This window comes from Lepisma saccharinum, chromosome 9 (assembly GCF_977018435.1).
Source record: "Lepisma saccharinum chromosome 9, izLepSacc3.1, whole genome shotgun sequence".
In the NCBI taxonomy this organism is placed as follows: domain Eukaryota; kingdom Metazoa; phylum Arthropoda; class Insecta; order Zygentoma; family Lepismatidae; genus Lepisma; species Lepisma saccharinum.
In genome coordinates this window covers 37,624,284-37,642,957 of record NC_139237.1, presented here as the reverse complement: position 1 = coordinate 37,642,957, position 18,674 = coordinate 37,624,284, and the positions used below count along the sequence as shown (strand labels likewise).

Below are 18,674 nucleotides of genomic sequence, written 5' to 3'. Positions count from 1 at the left end.
CCGGCTTCTTCTCCTCATAAATGTCCCCGATAATTCACATCTGGATTGTCTCTCTGTTCTTGCCAACAAAACATTTTACAATAGTTAAGCTTATTGTCGTTTGAATAATTGTCTAGTCAACAAGGTGAGACATTCAAACATGCTGCGTTAAACAACGGGAAGGTGGACTGGTGACTGTTCTTGTCCGCCTAGCCTTTGTCTATACATTAGCCGCTTCCAACGAACCAAGAACTTTCTTTAGTTAATTCTCATTGTTCACACAAAAAAAATACATGTTCATTGAACGTAGAGGGGTGGCTGATGGGGTTACAGCCCCTACCAAAATTTTGAGAAAATCAGAATTTTCAAATAAAAATCCGTTAAGAACTTAAAAAAATCAAAATGTGTAAATGCGAAACCTCTTTTAAAGTGAGTCCCGATTACCATTTTTGTCTTTGAATACAATTTTAATAAACTGAAAAGCTCCAAAACTACGAAATATTTTATTATGCATCCTGCCCTCCAAAACGAAGGCATGTGCTATCCACATTTACTATTCCAGCCCATCCCGAAAGAAAAATCCTGAGTACGCCAGTGTATTGAACATTGTTGCAACTGAGATACAAAACAAGTTTTCTCTCTTTTAAATCATAGTTGCTCTCATATTTTATTTTCAAAAATATTTGTTAATTTTCAAGGCTTTCTCTCTGAAAGACGCATGTGTTTGGAATGCTGTGCTTTTCTTCGTGCTGCATGGAAATATTAATTCAAATTATTATTATTATTATTAGTAGTAGTAGTAGTAGTAGTAGTAGTAGTAATAGTAATAGTAATAGTATTGTCCTAGATCTTTGACTGTGGTAAGTTGCCCATTTAATTATTTTTTTCCACAGCATTTTTATAACATTTCACAAGCTCAAGGGGGGGGGTTTAAACCCCGTAACCCCCCCCCCTTGCGTACGCCACTGGGTTCACCAACCGCCTTTACCACAGGTTTGCCCCAGGTACTCACTTGGGCTGAGTCGACCCCGGAGCCGCTCGGGATATTTAAAAAGGTTCCACAAACCACCGCGGGTCTCACGCGTGAAAGTCAGACGCCCCACCAACTGGACTTTGTGCACTTCAGTTGCGGTATAATTGAAAGACGGGCAGACTTTAACGGCGACTTCGGAAAGAAATGATTATTGAAAGTGTATATACAGAATGGATTGAAAAGGTAACCTGTAAACAATGCTCGTTTCATTAATTCGTTCATGTTGTAAGGGAGATGGAAATGAATAGAAAAAACAGTAACACATTTCATCATTGTTGTCATCATTGTTATTCCATTTTCCTCGAAAAACAATAACACATTTCATCATTGTTGTTCCTCTTCATAACACGTTTTCCTCGACACAGCGTCAGACGGCTGCAGTGCGTACTGTACCGCATGATATGGCAACACCGTGACGCGTGTTCCTTCAGCTCTCAATACCAAACTAATTTTGCGGCAGGTATAGTTTAAAATGTTGTTGTCCTACAACCTTTGAGAGACACTGTACATGGAGAAATGTTACAAAGCCAGCCACACTTGGTGAAACAATAAACCACATATTGGAAAAATGTCAATACAAAACGAATTGTGATTTGATAAGCACACCTGTGTTATTTTAATTATTTTCACATGAGGTTTCTGGTAACACCGTCGTCTTGTAATGATGGGGTCACGAGTTCAATCTTGATGGAGCAACATTGCACACTGGTCCGGATTTCACTTTAACCTGTAGATCCCATAACAATTGGCCTTTAAAGTAGATCCCATAACAATTGGCCTATGTGAGCAAAAACTGGACTCGGCACACGTTAAGGTTGTCAACAACAAGTGAAGCGTCGAGCAACCCCCCCCCCCCCAAAAAAAACAACTAAAAAACAGATTTGGTGTAGCAGTTGAATCACCACCTCTTGTTTTTTTGTAGTCAGCACTCATTTTGCCACCTTTCCCTAGCTTTCACGTTCTTTTTTTTCACGAATACCGAGCCGAAGGGGGGTTATGTCCCCACCAACCCCCATTTGGTACGCCACTGACGATGAACGACAATTCGAAGAAGCTGATGGAGGAACACACAACGAAAGGAAGGCATGCCTAGGTTAGTGGGACCTTCTGTAGCCATACCGTGGGTAGATTATTAAACGTGCTCATCCACCTGGAGGACTTATTCTTATACAGACTATTATGTTGTTGCATGTTTGTTCACTTTTAAGGCGAAGAGGGACAATTACGCACCAGGCATGCATTTATTCCAATATCGTCGGAATGAGCAATGCTACTAAAAACATATCAGCCAGAAATGAAGAGTATGAATTTCTCCCCATGTGGCAAGTGGAAGCGGTTTCCTAAGTTGATTATTAAGCCTTATACGATTTTTGAAAAATATGATGAATTAGTATTTACCGAATCCCATGTATTCCTTATGGGACATCAACTTCAAGTTACGGCTCATCAAATGGGAGTTTCGACTTTTCCTACTACTATGACATAGTTCAACGTGTCCTTTTTCCGTCCATGTACTTTTCTACGTCATCGGATGTTTGATATTTCCGAGAGAACGAATAAAATAATGGTCCCATAAGCCTAGTGCATTTCTCCTTGCCTCCTACGGCCATCCTATCAGTGTTGCCAAACTGATGTGCATAATAGAGCTAAATTTCACCATTAATATAGCTAAAGAGGACTTTCAAAGAGCTAGAACGAAGGCTGCATAAAGTGCCTACTAGGGTAATTTTAGTTGTCAGAGGGGTGGGGGTGCTGCTATTACCGTTAGCTTTAAAGTGATGGCAATTTATTCTCAGTTTTCACCGCCTACATTTGGCGGCATCACCCATCTCAATAATCCAATGATGTTAATATAAAATCGAAAATAAAGGGTTCCCGGATAACAAAATTGTCATCTTCATCTTAGCCACAGCGCTATATATAAAAATACATGGGGAGGAGAGAAGAGGTGGGTGACGCAGCCTATAGCTATACGAATATCACGTCACATGCAAAATGTACACTCATGGCAAAAGTTGGTATTTAAGGGCCGGAGCCAGTGGTGGCATCATAGTGGGGCAGAGGGCGGGTGCCACAGTTCACAGTCAAACGAGTGCACGAAAGAGCCAGATCTGGCTCCAAAAGAGCGAAGTTGGCAACAGTGATCAGCAGCTGCCCCAGCGAGAAAGACCTAGGGGAAATTGTCCCTCCTCGCCTTAAGGGAAATACTTTTAATGTTTTTGCAAGTATCCGGGTTTGCTTTCAGTTTTCTTGTCTGTGTAGTGTGTTCTCGTAAAGACGATATGAAGTTTCTGTCAATTTAATAAAAATTAGTTAGTTATAGATGGTTCTCAGTATTAAAAAAAATCCCGGTTGCAGTTTATACTTGAAAACGTTTTGCGAGATATATCCTACCCTATAGGGTGCCCGAAAAGTTCCGCGCCTTAGGCCAAATGGCAAAACTGTTATTTTGTTGATCCACCGCATAACGCAAGGGCTGTGCGGGATAGTTAAGGAGTTTCTGGAACTCTGGAACACCTTTGTTCAAGGATTGAGGACGAATGCCACGTCATGGCTTCAGGTTGATGTTCGTCCAGTGTTGCACAACCTCTGTAAAACTGAAAACACACTGAATAAATACTGATTTGACTTATTGTGCGGACATCCTGTAGAATACAGTACATGTAAAGTTTTTGTAAGTTTATGAATGATAAGTGTAACAGAGAGTCTTCAAAGAATTTGTTTTTTAAGTCAACTTTTATTCACTGACAGGAAAATGGACGTACTGTTCAGGAGAGTTCAAAATACTGTGCTCCCAGCGGGTAAAGAACCCGGGACTGCTTAATTACAAGGCGGCGACATTATACTCTGCCAACCTAGAGGCTACATTTCAAAGATACGAACTGCGTTAGTTTTTGAGCAAAGTTACAACCCCCCCCCCCCCACACAAAAAAATCCAATGTTTTTGTGAAGTATTTATCACGACCTTGGTTAAGAACTCAGGGAAAGACAAAAAAAACAGTTCCGACGGAGGAAAGAAAAATGAGCTGGAAATACATGAAATCCGTTCCCATCCATCGCCCTAAATTATGTCATTAACTACATTGTTGGTGGAGCGCTGTCATCTGCAAAGAGTTCCATGGCAACTTCTGGCGTCAGCCATTGCTCCACAATGAAATAACGATCCGCAGTTGCCCGAAAAGAGCATCTTAAGAACACCCACGATGTAGGTCAGAGTCTGAACTAATGCTCCTTGCGCCATTGTAGAACCAGTAGGACGAACGGCAGATCTTTGCATCAATTCGATATTTTTACATCCAGCATGGATGCCCTTCCGTGGACAGCTAGTTCGGTGCTATGCGCGCAAATGAGGTCCTTTCCTAAACCAGGCATCAAGGTTATATACTCATCAGTTAGGACAACGATGAAATCAAATTACATATCTCGCTTCTAGGATAAAAACCAGGACTTCCGTTCACCTTACACATACTTCACAATTTCTTGGGAGAGGCAAAATTGATACCGCCGATCTGTATATGAAAAGGTGTCCAAATTCTGTTTACGTTTAAGGAATGTTATGCTTATCATTACGTATTCAAATGAAACGATTTAAAATTGGAAAATTTTATAAACTTAGTTCAAGGGAAGCGGGTAGAGCTGTACATATGTTTGGCATGTATACAGCAGGCTTCAAACATTTAAAACAAACATCTATTGTTTTAATTGGGATGAAACATCTGTTTCCTGTGTATTGTTACTGTACATTCATTTAATGTTTTTACATAAAAGAAAAGCATCTGCAAATGGCGTAGCGACTGCGAGGAAACTGAGTACTAGACAATCTGCAAATAATCTGAACCCTCCTGAATAGCCTGTATGAGACATTTTCAAATCAACAGGTATTTCAACAAGTTAATGAAGTATTATGATTCATCTATAATAGTAGTAGTCTTAAATTTAAAGATTAAGAAAATCCTTGTTTTACCATGCAATTTTTTTAAAGTAATATTTTTCTTGATTAAAAAGCAACGAATTTAACGTTTAAATCATTTTTAAAACAAAAAGGTTAACCTTAAGAATTTGGAACACAAAGATGTACTATGTAGAAATTTCAGCGATGGTACAGTATTGAAGAGATCCACATTCGAATCCAGGTCGAGCCTGCACTTTTCGCTGCATTATCTATGCAGTAAAAAGTTTTTGCCTCTTTTGGGTAAAAATGCCAACCCTGGTTGATTAATTTAACACTGCTTCAACCAGTAGATCTGGGAACCACACTGGAAAAAAAAAAAACGGATCCTAGAACCAGACACCTCCAAAAACCAGGCATTAAAGCAAACATTCTGCTAAGTACGACGCCTGCAGGTTCCAACATCTACAATTTTATTTTCTAAAAATACCTGGTAAATATTTTTTCAAGAGTTCTCGAATATGTCTAAGAGCACATGAACTGCTCAGGTTATCGCGCTAATGACCACGAAAATTAACAAGGCCTAACAGCACGTATTTTACGTCAATTATTCCATCTCTTGCTTGCAGAAAAACAAGTTTGTCTCAAGTCTGGATAATGACTAATGTAAAGGCAATGTTTGCTAATGTGTGGCCTTGACCTAAGATCGCCAACTCCCCGGTTCGTAGACTTCTTATCACATTCGAAAATTCTCTGCGAGCTACCAAGGCTGAAAAGATATTTAACATTAAAACCTCTTAAGATGTAATGATATTATTCTTTATAATACATAGATGGAATAGTTCTAAAATCATGGGCGCGTTAGCACATGGTTTATTATGCCCGTCACGCAAAATGGAAGACAAGACCCTAACAAGAAAAAAATTGTGATAAAAACTTCAATCTATTGATAAAAATACTCTCGTAGACTGCTGTCAACAACTAAAGCTGTGTCTGAGGATATAACTTCCATAAGATAGTTAAAGGGACACTAGGCGCGCGCACACAGACAAATACAGGATAACAAGAACCCCACAGAGAATTATCCTGGCTGTGTCCAGGCGCCAGGACTCGTTGTTCTGCAAAATGCAGTCCGAGGCTGACCTTTGGGTGGCTTAACCGAAGGTTACCCGTTACACCTCTTTCATATACATAGGCGAATGGAGGTATACAAAAAATATACCGCGTTAAACTAATATTTGCAAGATTTTTTTGCTTCATTAAAATGTACAGGGTGTTTCAAAACAAAGTAATTGAACACGGTTTTGGGAGTGCTGAGTTTGTTAACTTTTTTGTTTTCCTTGTTAGGTCCATTGGTAAGAGTGGAAATTGTAACTACCATGCAAGCTCAATTTTAGCATTACATCTGAAAGTTTTACTTTTACACTTATGTGTACTCTGAATGAGTTGAAGTTCAGAACGCCGTTCTGGAACTTTTATATATATAATGTAACTGTGCAATTAGTTCCGGTAGTGGAGTAGTTTTTTTTCTGACAATAAATTAGTAACGTATCGTCATAAATCACAGTGAAACAAGCGCTGTTCTGATTAAATGTTCCCAATCTTGTAATTTTTTTGCCACATTTCTGTTATTTTGGTCAATGGCGATAAATTAGAATAAAATAGATGAAAGATTAACTTGTACAGAGGCCAGGGCTCCCAACTCGGAGCCTTCGGTGAAGAGATCGATGAGCTCAGTCATTTTGGAAACTTTTAATGGGGGGGGGGGGTTATAAAGTTTCGGGAATGGTTGGCCACACATTGCAACTATCTTGAGTGGAAACTTTTGCAGGTTCCCCTTTTCATGCTGTTGCTGTTGTACCCCCGCCACGCGCAACTAAACCTTAACGTCACTCGCGTTGCATGTCAATACATGTAACTAATTTTAGAGTATTGAACAGCAAAGCGAGAAAAAGGGAACTTTATCCCCCGGCCACAGCCATAACAGCAAATTTTAGTGGATTCATAGATCTACCAAATAGCAACTCAAGGGAACGTAAATTTATTCGATCAATCAACAGTGTGCGTACTTAATCTAAAGCGATTCGTCGCTCAGAAAGTAGTAAATACAGGGTGTTACAAAAAGTTAACAAACTTCTCGTCGGGAGGTTTCCTTGTTAGGTCCATTGGTAAGAGTGGAAATTGTAACTACCATGCAAGCTCAATTTTAGCATTACATCTGAAAGTTTTACTTTTACACTAATGTGTACTCTGAATGAGTTGAAGTTCAGAACGCCGTTCTGGAACTTTTATATATATAATGTAACTGTGCAATTAGTTCCGGTAGTGGAGTAGTTTTTTTTTTCTGACAATAAATTAGTAACGTATCGTCAAATCAGTGAAACAAGCGCTGTTCTGTTACAAAAAAGTTAACAAACTTCTCGTCGGGAGGTTCCTTGTTAGAGAATTGCCATTAAACTCTAAGAATAGGACGATAATGAGACCAAAGTTACAAGTGTGAAATATTGACATTTCGCAATTGGCAGGAACCATTTGAACTTGTCAATATACTCACGGGTGTGCCTAGTGTGTGCAACCACATATAGACAAAGACAATTACCAGCGCGAAATGTATGCTTTCACGAAGTAGGTGATAAGTTGGCAAAAGTATTTCCGAAACATTGGAACGCAGGAAACCTCCAAATATAGAATTTGACTGCAGTGCAGGGTTCGAAATCCGGGGGGGAGGGGGGGACTTCCCAACCATCAAACATGTCCTGGGGGAGACTTTCTGTTATAACTACAAAAGACAAGCAATTTACAGTAGTTTTGACTTCAAATAAACTTTACTAAGGATAATACCGAAAACAAAAAGTAGTGTAGCTGTGAGTGTTGCATGCTTTCTCTTTCAATAGTTCATCAACAATAACAATATCCTTTAAACAGCCAATGGGTCATATATGACCCATAGAAAGTATAGGCGAAAACAGCCAATGGGGTCATATATAACCCATGGTGCCGATTACAACATTCACGTGCTTTTAGGACTTGTATGTGAGGTTGTAAACGCTGACAGATGTTGAAATAAGACTGGGAGAAGAGGGGGCGAATGCAAGATTTTTTTTCATTGAAATTTGGGGACTTGGCCCCTCCCAACCCCGTTTTTCTCACTTGGGCTTTCTGAATTGTACACGGTCGCGTGCTCCGATGGTTTTGCTTTCAAACAAGTTATCCGAAGTAGATTGCTCAAATAGTCTCCGAGATATACTAATTTAATCTCTAATATGCAAATTGGCCATTTCTTGCCAAAATGCAGGATTGTACATATTGCGTCCTATTTCAAGTTGCATTATTTTATATATTCCATCAGATAAGTGCACCTCAACCTTGTGTTGGAAAAAAAAATACAGTGCAACGTTTGCAATGTTACTCACTGGTGCAGTGGTGTGCCCAAGTAGGGGTGGGGGAGGGGCTCACTATTACTAAAAAAACGTCACAGGCAGAAAAGAAGGACATACTACTAAAATAATATACATCCCCTTGAAATTTCTGGGCACGCCACTGCACTGGTGTGAGTGCTCTGGTCCTGGTAGGAAAATCAGCTGCACTTGCAGCAAGCACTGTCCTCTCGCCACAAATTACTATATGTAGACTTACAGTCGTGTGCATAATTATAGCTATCCTTTACTGCAATTGATCTCTGTAGATTTGATTAGGTGGAACCCTCTAAAACCGGACCTAGACTAAGGTATGACAGGTGTAAGAAAACTCCACCTGTCGTGGCTGTGTCAAGAATGATTAGCATACGCGCTGTGTTAGGCATGCAGACAGAGTGTTCATTCACTCATTTGTTTCATAAGCTCATTATTCATCCTCGTCCTCACTATGAACCTGTAGACAGTGACGGTAATTAGGGGGAGCACCCCCCCCTACACACAATGGCCCCTAAATGCCAAGCCTTGTGTAGGAAGAAAAGTAATCTGTCCTTGCTTCCCCCAGTTTTCGCATTCTTTCGCGGCTACTGGTACAAGACTTACATTCGCCATCACAGCGGGAAGCACATGGCTGGCTGTCTGTCGCAACATACACCAAATTATCCTTCAAACTTTCTCCCGAGAGGTTGTTGACTTGAAACGGTAAGGAACCAGGCTCGGCTCCACGAGGGTGCTAACTCCTCCAGCTGTCACTGGCTGGATGACCTTGAACCACACGGCGTTGGAATATGACGTGGTCGGAGCGAGCTTACACGAAGCGAGGACGGTTACCAGCACAATCGACCAGTGAAGCAGAAGTCAACGTCCTTCAATCTAACAAGTACAATAAAGAAAAAGCTACTCGCGTAGCCTCGGGCCCCTTCCGAAACTTTGCCAATTAGAATCGATCAGAGCATCGAAGATGTTCGCAAAATAACTTCATGACCGAGTGCACAGCTTTGAACTTCCTTCCATGATTAAGCTGAAATTTCAGTTTGCAAGGAATCAACAATGTAAAGATCTCAACCGCAGTGCCCACCAATGTAACATACGCCTTTTGACCAAAGATCTACGGACTGCTCCTATTCTTGCTTTCACAAATCGGAAACGAGTGTGCATAGCGAACAATTTTGAAAAAAAGTTACAATTGAAAACTTATCCAATAGCATTAATGGTTTGTTCAGTAGTAGTAAGTATTCAAGCCTGCCAAGCGGCAAAAACTTGAATTCAGCTCTTGCGGTAACCACTTGTAAGCATTTGCGTGTCGCCAGAATCTCTTGTAAGGGGGAGGTTCAGGCCATTGATAAGACTATTATTTAAGAATAACAAATAAACTAGTAAAATAAAATAATATTTTCTTAAATATTATTTTCAACGGGGACTTTGCAACTCGATCCACCAGATGAGTGAATATCTAACAATTGTATTTCATTTTACATTTCACACAGCATAGTGACTTTATTTTGTTATTAATTTTTAAACACCTCGTTCAAAAAAGCCTAGAAAAAAATGAGGAATTTTATTCATTAAGCTTATGTCGTGTGATCTCTTACATAAAACTATATTTTTTGGAATTTTGGAAACAAACTTCACTATTTCTATTCAATGATAGAGCATTGGTCCTGTATTTTACATTAATACTTTTTACGATCTAATGCAGTTTTTACTTTGGTTATTGTGTTAGAATACTAAATAAACTATTTATTAACAATAAAAATAAGCTAACTTTCTGCTTCTTTGTAACTTGGAATAAATGATGCTTCCTGGCGATAAGCGTCAATAAAGAAGGAATGGTGCCAATTTCCGAGGGGAGGGCTCGATGGAACCCTTCGATGCAAATTGCTTGAATGAAATACCAAGCTTACTGGTGCATTAATTATTCACAGAATTATCGCATTTAACGTTTCCTTGAAACTGAGTGCAATATCTTCCTGCCCCTTTGCCCTCCAGCGTGAAAAGAAGCAATATTTTAAATGTAATGGCATCAACATTAAATAAACTTTCCAGGACATGAAAAAAGCCCTGCGCGTGCGGGCAGGTTCACTGAAACTAAGAACAATCGACATGCTTCAGTTAATATTATCGCGGCACGTCAAGTAGGGAACACTTCTCAACAATTTGCCACACACTGTTCCGGTTCGGGAGAATTATTACTTCCTGTTCTTTTTTTAGCTTCGTAAATTTTGTACTAAGATAGAAGTTCAATTACCCTGTACGGGTTGCTCAGTCTGTAAGTGCCGCTGGCCAATGGCATGCTCACGCACACCTACAAAAATACCCAGCACTCGACCGACAAACAAAAAGATATCCATTATCTCGCAATAACGTGGTAAGTGCTTCACGTGGATGACCAAGTCTTACAATCAGCAGAACTTCACCTGTGCAGGACGGATAGAATTACTATTGCTGTGCATGAACGTCCGGAAGAAGGGGGGGGGAGGGCACGACCCTTCCTGGAAAATGAGTGTCCACCTAAAAATTATATAGGATTTCACACAATTTCAATTCAGTCACGGTAATTTAAGTTAATTATTATAAATTCGTTGAACAAATTATAATTTCAGACTTTTTTGAGGGGGCATCACTATTATGGGGGAAAATATGCCTCCTCCCCCTCTGGAAAAATCCTTCGGGCGTCCACGTTGCTGTGGAATCATTAACACGCCTAAATTCATCTACAAATTATATTTATTTTTAGTAGAGAAGCCACATTATGAATAAAATCAAGAAGCAATACACGATGTTAGGTTGTTTTCATGATAGGGAAGTTCGAGACGAGTTTTTCAGCAATTCCCTAAGCAGCGCTTCAAGGAGGATGGTTGCAGGTTGCTCAAGATAAAATTTTCACCCGGGGAGGTGACTTTTCGGCGTCCCCTTGCTTTATACCCTTTACCCAAAACTCAAAAAATAAAAAAAAAACATGACCATGCCATATTTACGGTTCTAACGAGAAAAGTAAGAGCCTTATTTTATAAATACCTACATAATGATACCAAAATAACAATCTTAACCTAACTGGTAACGATTTGTGCAATATATGAGGGTTTCATATGACGCAGCTGGCATGTATGCCGTGTACAATGTTGAGCTTCTGTTCGAAACAGGGAATACTACAGAATGCACCACCCTGAACAAAAGTTTAGATCTTCCGCCAGCGCACTTGAATTGGCCTCCATCATGGCTGCTCGAAGCCACAATTCAGCAGCTTGTGACGTAGGTGAAATACACCTATACTTATTGTTATTATGTTATGAATCAGTAACATCAAATCATTTTTGTCTACACAACCGCTGTTTAACTTACTCCTGGATATGAAGTCCAGTTCTAAGTTACACGAGTACATACATTCAAACGTTATCTTCCTCAAAATCTTGAGGCAAGTGTCTTCAATGTTGCCAAGTCTTGAAAGGACACGTGTCTAATCAAGATTGTTGAGGAAGATAATGTGAGACTAAGTATATCCGGAACTATAGGTTTCGTTTAGTCATATTCGGGGGGGGGTCAAGTTCCCCTTGCATATATAGCACCGTGCCAGGAAAGCACAATTTAGGGGGTGTATGGGGCAGGGTCCACAGATTCTCGACCTCTGACATTCTGAAGGTGATGTGATGAGCACCAAGCTCCGGCCGCCTGAAAGCTCGTGTGGTTAAGAGGTGGATTTTTTTAAACTACATGCCGTGCTTATGCCGGGTCAGGTGGTTAAAGAGTACTTGGAAAAGAGGGGTGAAGGTCACTGTGAAATTACCTTTTTTTTTATCTACGTTCGAGCGGAAAGTTGATCCAGCAATTTCTTCTTGTTTTCTTCCCTTCTATGTCAGTCTTTTGTGTGACTGCTGGTATCGGCCAATGAGGGTTATGTATTTTCAACTAGATTAGATTCGGAACATAGGGCTTTGAAAGACAGTACTAAAGATGATTGAGTTTTTGTTTCAAGCCTACATTGTGTATAGATATGCTAATCTGGACTGGACCTACATTTTAAAGTGGCATCCGAACCACTATGTGCCCCCACCAAGTATTGAATCCGGGATCTATTGATTACAAGGTGACTGCATTACCATTATGCAATCGGGGAGGTCCCTCTAAAGACGTATGTACAACACTACTAATAATAATAATGTACATAAAATATTAATCAGGAACCTTACTTTTCAACTGGATCTAACAATGTTTGTTATTCAATAAATATTCAATTGTCTTACTTTTGTTTACATTAATATTTCCTTTATTTTCCTGTAGTTTACGGTTATTACAAGCATAAGAAAACAGTTTTTCTTTGTGACGTTTCAGGAGAACACACGCTCCTTTCATCAGACATTTATTTTCATTTTGACTAAAGAAAATAAACTACAGGAAAATAATTCTATAATGCAAGCAATGCGTACATACAAGAAAAACTATTAATATTTCCTTACCAGGATAGTTGTTTTGCACAAATTTTAGTGGTGTTAAATACAAGTAAGCTAGATAATTACTTGCTGTTATATCTTGATTTTATAGTCATATTTTACTATTTATGTTAATAAAAATAATATTCTTTAGTCAAAAAAGGAAGAACACAATAGGTACCAATGTTGTCTTTCCTCCGTTTCTTAGTCTATGCTTATACACATTACACCATACGCATCACAGAAATTAAGTATCAATTAATTAATTTACATATTATTATGAACAGACCTACATATTATATTAACGTATTACATAGAAACACTTATTATATTTCTGACACACTTGGCTCAGACCGCCTACACAAATGATATTTCTAGATATGTGCCTAGTGACTTGACTAGTTAGTATGACTCTGTAACTAGCCTTTGTTATTTTGTACTGGAATTATTCAAGTTATCGGTATCAGTATCTGTAGGAATCTGTCAGGGTATTGGCAAATGGTGGTATCGGCTCAGCTCTATTCTAGATACATTCGTGTTTATGATTATAATATGTCAAAGGAAGTAATATTTTCTCTCTTAACACAGTTATCAGACCAACACTTTTAATTACAAATAATTTGAAAACTTACTATACATTTGCAGAGGAGTGTCAATGTAAAAAACTTGTAATTCGGTCTTTCTCTGGTATACTTTCACAATGCTTACCAGTTGGGACAACCCGGCCATTGCCGATGTTTGACTGACAAAAACAACATTGTGCAAATAGTTTTATTTCATTTGCCTGTAGATAGCATCTAACAGCAATTTGACGTCAGCCATGCAAAGATTGTGCAAGTGTACGTCAAACTGCCATTAACACAGAATTCTGTGTGTACATCATTCCTCTGAAGCACCTAACAGTTTGATATTGACATTTCATATTTTATATCAACATTTAAATTTGACATAAGAAAGTTCATGTTACGTAAATTATATGCTCATCGTAACTGAACATACAGTTTTAGAATGGATTCTGCACCACTATACACTATACAATGGTACAATATACCAGGAATCGAATCTGCTTTCCTTTGATTTTACGACAACAGAATTACCACTATGCCATTGGGTCGACACACACACTTAAGGCAAAAACAAATTAGTAACAAAAAAATAACAGGCTGCTAAGTCATGTAAAATTATTTATCTAAGGTTAGATGCAATTACCAAAAATCCACAATATATCCCCAACAAAGCCAGCTTTTTATCCAAAAAGAAAACATCCATTTAAAAAAAAGTCATTTTTTCTCAACAGTAATTGAATGTAAGCTTTGAGTCAAAGCGCACCAGCACTTAATGAAGCTATTTTTCTCTATCTTAAGAGTTTAAACCACTAACCATGCAGAATTATTTTAGTACTTTCACAGGTAGACTCACTTCATAATTTTATACAGGCCTAGGTCATTTTTTCATTTATTGTTTACAGTTATTTGTAATAATAAATTTAAGGACATCAAATTCAGAGACCTATTAATATTGCCAGGTTTCAAACAGGGTTTACTTTAAGGTGCAATATATATATATCTGCTCTTAACATTAGCACACGGTAAAAAATCTGATTTTTAATATAAATTAATCCATTACCATTGCATAGCTCTACATATTGAAAGGGGAATTGAAAAATAGATACAAATACTTGATCAAAGAAAGTAATGTGCAATTTTCTAAAAGTTCGCTAGTCAGCAAAAAGATTAGGGAAGATACTGCCACTTAGCAAGGTATAAGTCATTTATATGCTCGCGTTGTTTTCAACTCAAGGACGACATGGGTAAAATTAGCAGTTCTTCCTTTCTTCCTACAGCTTGAGATTTCAGCCCCAGGAAATTAGAGATTATTGTAGGGCAAGTAAAATTATTAAATATCATTTTAGTCTGTAATTTATTATTATTTAAATGATAATTGTCTGACTTATTCCTTAAGATTTAGTAGAGATTCAAAATAATACTTCAAATGTAACCCTTACATGGTAACGGGGCTGGTGAAATGTTCGCATTTCTGTAAAAATTTCCAAGCAGGATCGTGTAATCTTACTCTGTAGTGAACTTTATTAGAAGGTGCAGTCAGTTGTTGGAAAGAACATTGTTGGTGCAAATAATCGACCCTCCGAGGTGGTGTATCGCCCCTGCTACCTCCTACCCGTGAGAAAATTTTGTTCTACACTTACGTAAAATGCCTCTGAAAAAGGTGACCAACCATGAATTTGCTACTTTTGGGTGTCAAATTTTTAAAAAAATGATAATCGAGAAAGGATTTTACTTAATTTTACTTTCAAAATTGTAAAAATTAATATTGCAATATAATAATGTAATGCATCATAGAGTAATACTTAGCAAAAGAACTCGCATGTGTATCATATTTGAATTGTATGCGAAACCTCTCTGGTGACGATAACCCCTCGTTAAAGAAAGGATGGGAGCCTCACATTCTAATCTCAGCCAGGGCCTTGCGATATGTTGCTATGCCACTAGTCAAACATGGTGACCTAATAAGATTGACACCAAAGTGAAATGTGCACTATCATTGAGATTTGTAACAGCTATTTTCAAACAGGTATCATTATTACAATAGTCTGTATCTAAATCAAAAACTTCAATAGCCAATAGCTTATGAATAGAGCTGTGACTTTGTGTACTGTATTTCTGTCCACAGAATTATATGCTAATTAATAATCTATTGTAGAGTAAATGGGGAGGGGTATATTTTCAATTCATTCCTTGGTGTGGTGCCAAGATGTAGGTGGTAACATTCCAGGAGGGTTGAATGGGCTACATTATTGAGGATGTACAGTCAGTCACTAGTCCCCCCCCCCCCCCCACCAAGTGATAAAATGTAACTGTTTAACTGAGAGACAAGCCTGGAGTGTACAAAAAAGTCCACTTTTGCAATACAAGTAAAACAACAATGAAAGTAACAAACCAGGAAATTTCAATATTATCTTATATTCCTTGTTAAATAGCAAGACCTTATTGGATCCTCCCATGCCATGCACTGGAATCCAGCTACAGGACACGCACAGGTTCGAGTCTCATGGGGAAAGCTAACATTGTGAGGAAATTTGGGAGCTAGGAGTGAATAGCGTAACCTCCATTACTGGGATTTCATCATGCTGGCCACATGTCACCCCGTAACTTATTGGATGACCTCCCACCTCAGCAGGTTGGTAGGTAGGCCCTGGCCCCACAGGTTATCATATGTTGGATCTGTGGGTAAGTGTCCACCACAGATCATTATAATGCCACCGCTCCCAACTTTGATCCTAGATAAAACATGCATGCAATTTGTGTTTGTCCTGAATGAAAAAGAGAGTCAAACTGATGCAAAAAATCATTTCATTGGAAAACTGCTCGACTTGGGGTTTCCTTTATTTGAGAGAGAGAGCACATGTTTGAATTTTTGCTATAACAAAATATAAGCAAATGGTTTTGACTTTAAATATACATTACTATGGATAATACTGAAAAAACATGCTTCTTCCCTCCCTCTCTCTTTCAAGAAATAATTAACAGATCTAGAACAATAACATGTGCACAATAAAAGAAAAACTCTAACACAAGACAAACATACCAACGAAATCTAATTGATTATATTCATACAAAGCAAAAACTGAACAAAAACTTAAACATGAAAAAACTATTTCGTAATTTAACACCTGTAACCAGTTAAAGAAATTAGTTTGCTACTTTATAAATACATGATTTTATATACATAAACATAATTAACTTATTTATATGAATTTAATACTGCATTTTTAAATATTTAGTAATTTACTTTTATTTTGAATAACATTATAAATATAAATATCACAATTTATCGGAGTGATTATTTTCACCAGATTTTAAACTGCATGTGCATGATCTACAACTTGGCCTGGCCTGTTACACAGATGTATGTATACTTTAGTTGTTGATGTGTATGACGCTTACATCGGTGTGAATTTATTTTCATGCAGGAGACAGGTACTTTTTTTGTGCACGCCATGGAGTTGGGAAAATATTGTAAGGTGTTCTGCACTTGTGCTGCTAGTATGTGACATAAGTTTAAAGGGGTATTATGCTCCTAAATGCTTTCGTTGTTAGGTTAGACAGGTCAGGTGTAGGGCTTTACTCCCAAACACCCGATCATGTAATTTCAGGTCTTCAGCAATTTCCTCTATTTTCACTAGTAGTAGTCAAACCCATTTGAAATTTTAAATAACTTAACAGTAAGTTCAGCGACACTGCCTATGAATATAATAAAATAATAAGCCTCCTAGTCACGAATCAAGTTAAAAGTTGTCTGAAACGTATAGAAATTGCAAAAGAAGCTAAAATAAGGTGTTATTTCCAGAATGGAAACAAGTCGATTTTTGTGAAATTCTTTGTTTCACAAGCAAATATATATATTCCTGACACTAACACGACACCAAATTTTAACTATGTTTGCCTAACCTAACCACACGTCAATGGTTCGTGGGGCTAGTTTCAATGGTTCGCAATTATTTTGCAATTTCTAGACGTTTCAGACAAATTTTAACTTCAGATTCGTGATTACCAGGCCTCAATTAGTAACTATGTCAAATATGAAGAAAATAGAATCTGAGAGGGGTCTGGTCATCTCAAGTCATACCTAAAATAAGATAAAATAGAATGTTATGGTATGATTCAGACAATTACTGTAGCTGGTGAAAATAACCACATTTGCTGTTCTTAGCCCCTGGTGAAAATAGCCTACATGCTATTCTCACCACCTGGTGAAAATTGCCCCATCTTACCACCTGATGGTATCATCTTACCAGCCATAATTTATACACATGTCCATATACAGGGTGAATCATAAGCAATAGCGCAAACTGACACAGTTGAAAGTACACAATAATATAAGCTAAAAAGTATCAGTAAACATGGGTGGTTACAAGCTGCCACTGACTTCATTGTTTGTAAAAGCCATCCTAGTTTGTAAAGTGCTAAATTTAGAGCGGAGTCCATACCAACATTTGCCGATACCGATACTTGTATAATTCCAGTACAAAATAACAGTCTTACTAACTCGTCACATATTTAGAAATATATAATTTGAAACTGCCAGTACAAGCCAAGTGTCTCAGAAATATAATAAAATTGTATCTATTTAATACGTTAATATAATTATTTGTAATATGAAAAATAATTAATTAGTACTTAATTTCTCCGATGCGTATGGAGTATTGTTGTATGTAACCACAGACTAAGAAACTGAGGAAAGACAACGTTATTACCTATTTTGTTCTTTGTTTCTTGCACTAAAAAATACTGTTATTACATAAATAGTAAAAAGACACTATAAAAACAGAGATAAAGCAGTATATATTAATCATCTAGCTTACGTGTAGTTAGACCGCTAAAATTTGTGTTAAAACAAGTCATGGCAAGGAAATTTATGTCAAAGAAGTAAAAGAAATTAACATTTATTGAATAACAAAACGAACGATGGTACGTCCATTTGATGAAAAGTAAAGTTCCTCATAAATATTTGATGTACATTATTGTAAGAAGTGGTGTACATAAATCTTTAGAGGCGCCTCTCTGATGGTTTTGCCGTCACCTTGTAATAAATAAATCACGGGTCCGATACTCAGTGGAGGCACAGTGGTTCGGGTCCCACTTTAAAATGTAGGTCCAGTCCCGATTAGCTTATCTTCCTTAGTACCAATGTTCTCAATCTAATCTTGGCGGAAATTATTATAAGTAATTAAATCGCAAAAATAAATATGCAGATATTCACTTCAAATTTACGGTTTCTGAAGTAAAAACACTTAGAGGAAAGTTGATTAGCACTTGTATTTATTACATGCTAAAGGTACAAATGCTGAAGTTCTTTAGCCTTCTAAGCTGTAACAAAAAAAAACACTCCAGGTATGAGCAATGCAAATTGTT

General features: G+C 37.8%; 2 protein-coding genes across 3 annotated transcripts in view; one reads left to right on the top strand and one right to left on the bottom strand.

Annotated features, from left to right (window-relative positions):
- LOC145992014 (methyltransferase-like protein 22) overlaps nucleotides 1-18,674 on the top strand; it is a 224,204-nt gene that overhangs the window by 62,519 nt on the left and 143,011 nt on the right. The window lies entirely within an intron of this gene.
- Nucleotides 1-18,674, bottom strand: part of Pdi (protein disulfide isomerase) — a 70,127-nt gene that overhangs the window by 50,464 nt on the left and 989 nt on the right. The gene's annotated exons all lie outside the window — the stretch shown is intronic.